Source organism: Panicum virgatum, chromosome 5N (genome assembly GCF_016808335.1).
Source record: "Panicum virgatum strain AP13 chromosome 5N, P.virgatum_v5, whole genome shotgun sequence".
In the NCBI taxonomy this organism is placed as follows: domain Eukaryota; kingdom Viridiplantae; phylum Streptophyta; class Magnoliopsida; order Poales; family Poaceae; genus Panicum; species Panicum virgatum.
Window position 1 is genome coordinate 23,557,428 of NC_053149.1, and position 8,105 is coordinate 23,565,532.

General features: G+C 49.4%; 1 non-coding gene across 1 annotated transcript; it reads left to right on the top strand.

The window, feature by feature from the left end:
- Positions 1 to 7,699: 7,699 nt before the first annotated feature.
- LOC120677041 lies at positions 7,700 to 7,806 on the top strand. Its single transcript, XR_005676106.1, has one exon. It is a non-coding gene; the product is annotated as a small nucleolar RNA R71 (small nucleolar RNA).
- Positions 7,807 to 8,105: the final 299 nt, after the last annotated feature.

Here is an 8,105-nt window from a genome sequence, read left to right on the forward strand (position 1 = left end):
GTAGTAAATAGCTTTAATAAAACTTTGCCAACACTTAAAAGCTAATGCAGTTGAGTCAGCCAGCCTAGAGCCTCATAGTTTGTGTTATACTTGTTGAGTACAAGTTGTGTACTCACTCTTGCCTCTTCTCTACTTTTTCTTCTTGGCTACGCTACTGCTGCTCAGTTCCTGCCGACACGAGGGAGTTCGCTCAGCGCTACCAGGACTACGAGGACTTCTAGGTGCTTCGTCTCCCAGTCGACGTCCCTGTGGCGCCCTGCTTCAGCTTCGGAGAGCTTTATCGTATTTTGTACTTCGCTTCCGCTGTATCAGACATTTTGTCATTAATGTAATAAATAACATTCGTATTCGCTTTATTATGTCTTTTTACGTGATATGTGCTATGATATACTGTTCATTCTGTTGTATATACGTGTGACTTGATCCTGGCACGTATATGATTGCTCGGTTTATGTTCTTTTATAAACCGGGTGTTACATTAGGGCAGTGTTTGTTGAGGTCTGTATAGTCAACACACATTCTCCATTCGCCATTTTTCTTATTTACAAGGACTGGGTTTGCCAACCAATCTGGGTGTGCGACTTCTCTGATGAAACCGGCAGCTAGGAGCCAGGTTACTTCTACCCTAATAGCCTCCTTTCGATCCTGCGCGAAGTGACGAAGCCGTTGCTTGACAGGCGTCGCCTTCTTGTCCAGATCTAACGAGTGCTCAGCCTCCTCCCTTGGGACTCTGGGCATGTCAAATGGCTTCCATGCAAAGATGCCCCAATTCTCCCGGAGGAAAGAGGTGAGCATGCCTTCCTACGCCGAGTCGAGGCTGGCCCCGATCACGGCGGTCTTGTGCGGTTCATCATCCCGGAGGACAATGGTCTTGGTCGCCACGGCTGGAGTGAGTTGTGACTCGGAAGTCGACTCCTTGGCAGGGATGGTCTGCTGATCCGCCAGGAGATTCTTTGCTGCCTGAGCAACAAGAAGAGGTGTCGTTCCAGGGTGTCGGAGAGCTCGATGTTCTTGGCCTCACACACATAAGAGGTCTGCAAGTCTCTGTAGACTGAGAGGACCCCCTTTGGAGCTGGCATCTTCAGGAGAAGGTACGTGTGGTTGGGTATCGCCATGAACTTGGCGAGGGATGGTCTTCCCAGGATGGCGTGGTAGGTGGTCTCGAACTCGGCGACCTCGAAGTTGATGTACTCGGTGCGGTAGTTGTCGCGAGTGCCGAAGGTGACTGGCAGGGTGGCTCGACCGACCAGGGTCGAGCCGGCTCTAGGGATGATGTCGTAGAAGGCCTGGTCGGATGGGACCAGGGATGCCATGTCGTAGCCCATGTTCTGGAGCGTGCTGGCGAAGATGATGTCGAGGGCGCTTCCACCATCAACGAGTACTTTGGCCAGGCGGACCTGGCTCACCACTGGGCTAACCACCAGGGGGTAGGCACCCGGCCTGGGCAGGTGGACCCAGTGGTCACGGCGGTCGAAGGTGGTCGGCGTCTCCGACCACCGGAGGGGTTCAACCGGGTGTTTGAACACTAGGTTGACTTCTCGGTCATCCAGCTTGAGCTTGCGCCTACATGCTGCCTTGCTAGGGCCACCGTATATGAAGGTGACAGCCCTATCTTCCTCCTGGAAGTTCCCTGGGGAATCTTCCCTCTGGTCATTGTCATCTCACCTGGGCGAGTTGCGCCTCCGTGGGCGCGCCCGGGTAGTTCTAGAACCACCCAGTCTATCGCGGTCGTCACGGCGGAGTCGCTTGGGGTCGTCATCCTTGACGACGCCATTGGAGAGTGCTCGGCACTCCCGAGCGGTGTGGTTTGAGTCCTTGTACCAAGGACACTTGCCATCCAGGAGCCGATCCAGATCCGCTTGGTTGAGAGTGGAGCGGAACTGGGATCGTTCGGCGACGGCGACAGTGTTCTCGGGGCCACGCTTGCTGTCCCGGCACTTGGACGATTCGGCACGGTCGTGTTTCTTCTCGTGGCGAGGTGGGCGGTCGTCGCGACGGCGTTTCAGGCGGTTGTCCCACTGAGGGGGACACTCAGAGTAGTCGTTCTTATGCCGGCGATGAGCCCGCTCAGCTTCCTCCATGTCGGCATGCTTGTTGACGACCGTCATCATCTCGCCCACTGTCTTGGGGTAGGTCTGGAACATCTTCCTCCACAGCTCGATGTTGTGGAGGCCCTCGTTGAAGTAGTGAATGACATCCCTATCATCGGCTTCCGTAATGGTATTACGGTTAGCAAAGTACCTCTTGATGTAGTCGCGGAAGGACTCGTCCGGTTGTTGTACGACGCTGGCCAGATCCCATCTGGTATTGGGACCCAGGCAGGATGCCTGGTAGTACTGGACGAAGGCATCGCAGAGGTCCTGCCATCTATTGATGGAGCTAGCGGGGAGTGCTTCGAGCCAGTTGAGAGCTTGGGGACCCATCATGACCGGGAAGTAGGCGGCCATGATGTCGTTGTCGCCGCGAGCAGCTCGCACGGCGATGGAGTAGGTACGCAGCCACGTCTTAGGATCCAACTCGCCGTTGTACTTCTCGATCCCAGTGGGCTTGAAGGTAGCAGACCACTGAATCGCTCGGAGCCGGTGAGAGAAGGCGGAGAAGCCGTCGAGGTCGTTGCCGAGGTCGTTGTTGCGGTCGTTGTCGCGGTGAGGACGTCGTGGGCGGTTGTCACCGCGGCGACCGCGGTTTTGGAGGTCGATGTCGGAGTGGCCGGGTTCCTCGTCATACTGACGACGTCGCTCCCGTTCGGCGCCGTCACGTTGTCGGTGACGGTTGTTGATGCGCTGGCGCGGGTCTCGCTGGTTGAGTTGGAGACGAAGGTCACCCTGGTTGACCTCTACGTCGTCGTCATGAGGTCGTGTCGAGTGATAACTCAAGTGGGCGCGGTAGGCCGAGTTGCTTTCGTGTAGTAGCTGGGCTTGAGTGGCAGCCACGTGCAGGCCAGCATGAGCCTTGACGATCTCGGGGGTCTCCTGAAGACCCACGAGCACCTAGAACACCACGGCGAGGTTGACCGATGGCGTGGCGAAGACGTCTTGGCCGTTGTAGTTGAGGACGAAGTCGCCATTGAGGTTGCGTGGCCGGAGCGGTGAGCGCCGATTCCTGGTGTTGCGGCATTCGGCGTCCTCGAGGTCGCGTTCGCCCCGGTTGATGGCCTCGTCGTTGCGCCTCTGTTGGCGCCGGCCAACATCACCACTGGAGATCAGCGATGACGCCCGCATACGCCAAGGGGGGTGGCAGGTATCTCATGAACCACGAATAAATCCGCAAGCGCACGGAATACCACTGTAGCATTTTACCCAGGAGTATACCGGGGTGTCATTTATATTTCCGCAGGGAAGGCGATGAGTGAGAGAGTATATAGATTAGTTAGTGAGCTTTATCTAGATTGGATATTCTCATACATAAAAAGGGGTAAGATAATAACATGGTAGGAGGTAGTGTGACACACACACGACTACTCTCTTGATTAAAAGAATAAAGATTACTCTAGGCCGGGAGCAAGGTAAAAGTCAGAGCTCGAGTCAGCTGTGCTAGGCTAGCTATATCTACACTTTCTCATTAGTTAGCTTGTCAGAGATTGAACTACACAACAGGGAGATCACTATCGAAGTAACGGGAGGAGCCCGTACACCTCGGCGACTTTATGCACCTCCTACCCCCCATAACGAACATGGAGGATTACGAAAAGGCTCGGACAGGGCTGTCACCACCTGCCGGCTACCTCTACAAACCGTGGGTATAGTTGACATCCAGCAACTCTTAGCTAATCTAGACACCATGTCTACACTAGTAAGGTATACTTTAGTGTCCCGTGAGGAGCCCCCACCCTCCGGATGGACAGACATCACACTAGAGCAATCATACAAATACTGGAACAGTTGATAGAGTTCTAAGAACGAAGGACTAACTATCTCCAGCACAGGGCAATTATACAATGCAAGCATTGAATAATAATGCAACCATGACAAGAAGCATATAACCAATAACTCAGAATATACTTCAAGCACATATCGGTAACCATAGTCTAATTCTATTACAAACGACCGAATATTACAAGAGAGAGCTAGAGATGAACCCATACCAGACTCTCGAGCAACTCCGGCGACTCGACGACTCCTAGACTTCTCCTAAACTCCACTAAGCCAAAAGACTATGCAAGGAATGCAAGAGAGAAGAGTGAAGTGAGATGTGTGTGTGTGTCCTATTCTCTACCCCCCCTTGTATTTATAGGAGGGAGCCACCGGGGTTCTACAGCTAATCCTCCACAAACCGACTTAAGGGACCAGTGCCAAGCTGCCACGTAGCAAGCTTAAGGTGGTGGGGCCCATGGGCTGGTCGGCCGGCCTGCCAGTGGCGCCAATCGCCCCCAGCTACTGGCAGTTGGGCCTGTCTAGGCCTGGCCTAGTCTGAACACCAGGGTAGAGCTTGTCTTAAGTAGTTTTGCTTCGATTATTGGGCTTCTTTTGGTCTACTTGAGCTTGAATCGATGCTCTGATATTTTTTATGATTTTCCGTCAGACCAAAGTGTGCTTGTAACCTACATATTAGCTCAAAAACACAACTTGCATATTCTAGAAGGTAAAGTGTGGTTTAGGGACTTTATTGAATATAAATGCATGCAAGAAATACAAACTCTCTTGATTTTCTGATCAAGTTGACGCCTAGAAATGGTTGTTAGTGTGCATCAACAAGATCCCCCAAGTTGTCCTTTGCTCGTCCCGAGCAAAGTAGGACAAATCAGATTGTTGATTAGAAAATCACTTTAACTCGTACCTTACCTGTCAAGTCATAGTCCGAAGCAAAGAGATTCATTCTATAAGTTTAAATAAGTTAGTTAGCATACCTTTGCTCAATCACCTTACTCCTTCATGGGGCTTTTCAGCCGTCTCCTTGTCATGGGCTGTTGAGAGTTAGAACGGTGCATAAAGTAATACTTACTTGTTCAAAGATCCGCAATCCATCTGGAGGCATGTTTTTGAAAGATTTTGAAAACATGGCAAAGCTCCCAGGATAACTCTCTCGAGGCACTCATCTTGTATTTCCTTACCAGGGGAGTGTTTGCCTTTGATCTTTCCTACCACTACAAGCCTTTGTGGAGCTCAAGGTAGGATAAGAACAGGGCACACTTGTGTTCTATTTATTGTAAAGTCAAAGAGAAGATCCATGGAGAAACAAGTCATGCAGTCTCGACCAAAAGGTGCAAGTGTATAAGTGGATGGATGGATGGATGAGTATGACTTACTCCTTGAGGTGATGGCTTTTCTCTCTGAATCATCCCTACCTCTCTTTTTTTTTGAGACATGGTTACCCCCTTCTCTCTCTCTCTCTTCTTTTTTTTTGGGTCATGCTTCTTTAGCATGCCATCTTTTCTTTTTGGGGCAACCATAATCTAACTTTATTTTATTTCAGGGATGTTCTATGAGAGAAATCACCAGGACATGGAGCTTTTATTGATGTGGAATGGATGGTGGTACTAATTCCCAATGTAGGAATATAGCAAATGGATGGGATGTGTACGTGCTTATGATCGAGAAAGCATGAAGAGTGTCTCACTAGGGTCACCCAAATTGACAAAACTCAACAGAACATCAAGTAGCATATGTATATGGGTTTTTCATGGAGTTTGACATATGGCTCTGGTAGGACATTGCATATCACTGGGGAACTTGCCTTTTTAATTTTATTTTTGAAAACAACTCCAGACTTCAAGCATTACTAGAACAAGGTTGCATAACCTTATTTACCATATCTAAACTCACAATAACTTAGACTCGGATCAAGCATATGCAACCCACGGAACTTTCAGGTTTATTGGCAAGATATTTGTATAACCAACGAATATAAACTTAAGAGAATTCTTATTTTCAAACTAGGCACAACAGACATGATAGAGCAAAGCAAAACTCATCCTTTCAACTTATCAAAGGGAGTTAAAACATTCTTACCGCGCATCATGGAAAAGGGAAATAAAGCAGTAATTTTTTATTTTGTTTTTGGAAGTTTTTACCAAATTTTATTGAAAGCAAATAAAAGGGATACAGCTGACTTAGGGGAGGGAACCTCCCCCAAGCTAGCTCTTGGTTAGGGTCAAAAAGCAGGACCTTTCTCCATACCTGGTCAGGTTGATGTCGTTTCGTCCATACCTGGAGAAGTAGTAGCGGTCGATGACGTTTTGTTCTTCTTGCACCACACCTTCTTGGTCTTCTTTGGTGGCGTAGGCGGCGTAGGAACAGGATCCTCTGATGATGGATAGACGACCCTCAGATCTTCCCATTTTGTATTGGTAATAAAATCATGGATCTTCTGATCATCTTCCACTGGCTCGGTTGGTGGAGTATGAATTTCCCAATCCTCTCAAGCTGGCTTGGACGAGGGGCGATAGTTCTGATCATCCCAACCGGGCTCTGCCCATAGCCCTTGTTTCTCACTATCCTCATGAATCAGAAATACCTCTGTCTTGTTTTGGAACCTAAATTTCATGGTCTTTCCCATGATTCGGAGGCTGATTCTTCCTCTCCCCACATCAATTCTGGCATTTGTATCCTTGAGGAATGGTCGCCCAAGTATGAGCGGGATTCCAAGATCTCCTTCCATATCAAGGACTACGAAATCCACCAATATGTAGGTATTTTTGACTTTTACCATTAACATTTCCACAACTCCTTCTAGATATCTTATCGTGGAATCTGCCAGCTGAACATACATAGTGGTAGGGGACACTATCGGATAGCCTAACTTCTCGAAAGTTACCTTGGGCATGATGTTGACACTGGCTCCAAGGTCACAAAGGGCGTGATCAAATTCATAATCAAAGATTGAGCAGCTGATCACTGGGGTTCCGGGATATTCTCTTATTGTGGCTGCTAACTCACCCCACGCACCTCTTCTTGGGCATGTGAGCTTCTCCGCATAGCTGAGGGGTGTCTTGCTAAAGGGCTCTTTCCAAATAGCATCGACAACATTCACACTTTCTAGAGTAGACTCGGGTTGCCCCGGAATCTTCCCTAGTTCAGCAGTAGGTGTAGCAGCAGCTAACTGAGCCAATTGAGTTTCTAGCGCCTTATTGAAACTCAGCTGGTTCTTTATAGTTGTGGATAATCCGTCCATCTTGGCATGGATAGTCTCCATAGATTTTTCCATAGCGGCCAACTTCTTCTGAAGGGACTCATTGATCTTCGCTTGGCCGTAGACAAGATCTCTCATGGTAGGTTGGTTAGGACCGAAAGAATTCGAATTCCCATTACCTCCTTGGTAATATGGGCATGGTTGATTCCACCCCTGACCTCCTTGTGGACGAAACCCGTTGTTGCCATTGAGGAATAAAGCTTCTTCTTGGGTTTCTGGGCAATTATCGCCTGAATGTCCAACATTCCCGCAGACCTCGCACGTCATGCGAGTTTCCAAGGCTTGAAGTGTATGCATCTGAGCCTTATCTTGGCAATAGTCCTCAAATTTCTTGAGGAGGAGATCGATCTTCATAGCGAGCATGTCAGCCTCCTTGACAGAGTGCATACCTTGCTGGCACAGTTGGAGGCGATCGTCGCTCCAACCTTGGTTGGAAACCATCTTCTCGATCAATGATGTAGCTCTTTCAGTGGTCAGCGAGAAGAAAGCTCCACCTGCAGCGGCATCCACATGATCACGGGATGACTGTGTCAACCCATTGTAGAAGTTTTGTAGAATGAGCCAGCTGTCCATTCCATGGTGCGGACACGCTAGAATGTACTCCTGAAGCCTCTCCCAAGCTTCCGGAATTGACTCATTTGATGCCTGCTGGAAGTTCGAAATCCGACCACGAAGAGTATTGGTCTTGCCCGTCGGAAAGAATTTCGCGAGGAACGCCTTGGCACACTTGTCTCAAGTATCCACAGCAGCCTGGTTAGCATAAAACCACTGCTTCGCTCTCCCCAAGAGGGAAAACAGAAACAGACGGAGCCGGATTGCATCTTGCGATACACTCTTGATAACAAAAGTACTGCAGAGCTCTAGGAACTGCTGGAGATGAGCGCTGGCATCCTCATTGGCCTTGCAACAGAATGGGCTGGCCTGCACCATCGTAATGAGACCCATCTTGATCTCGAAGTTCTCTCCTCTGGTGTTAA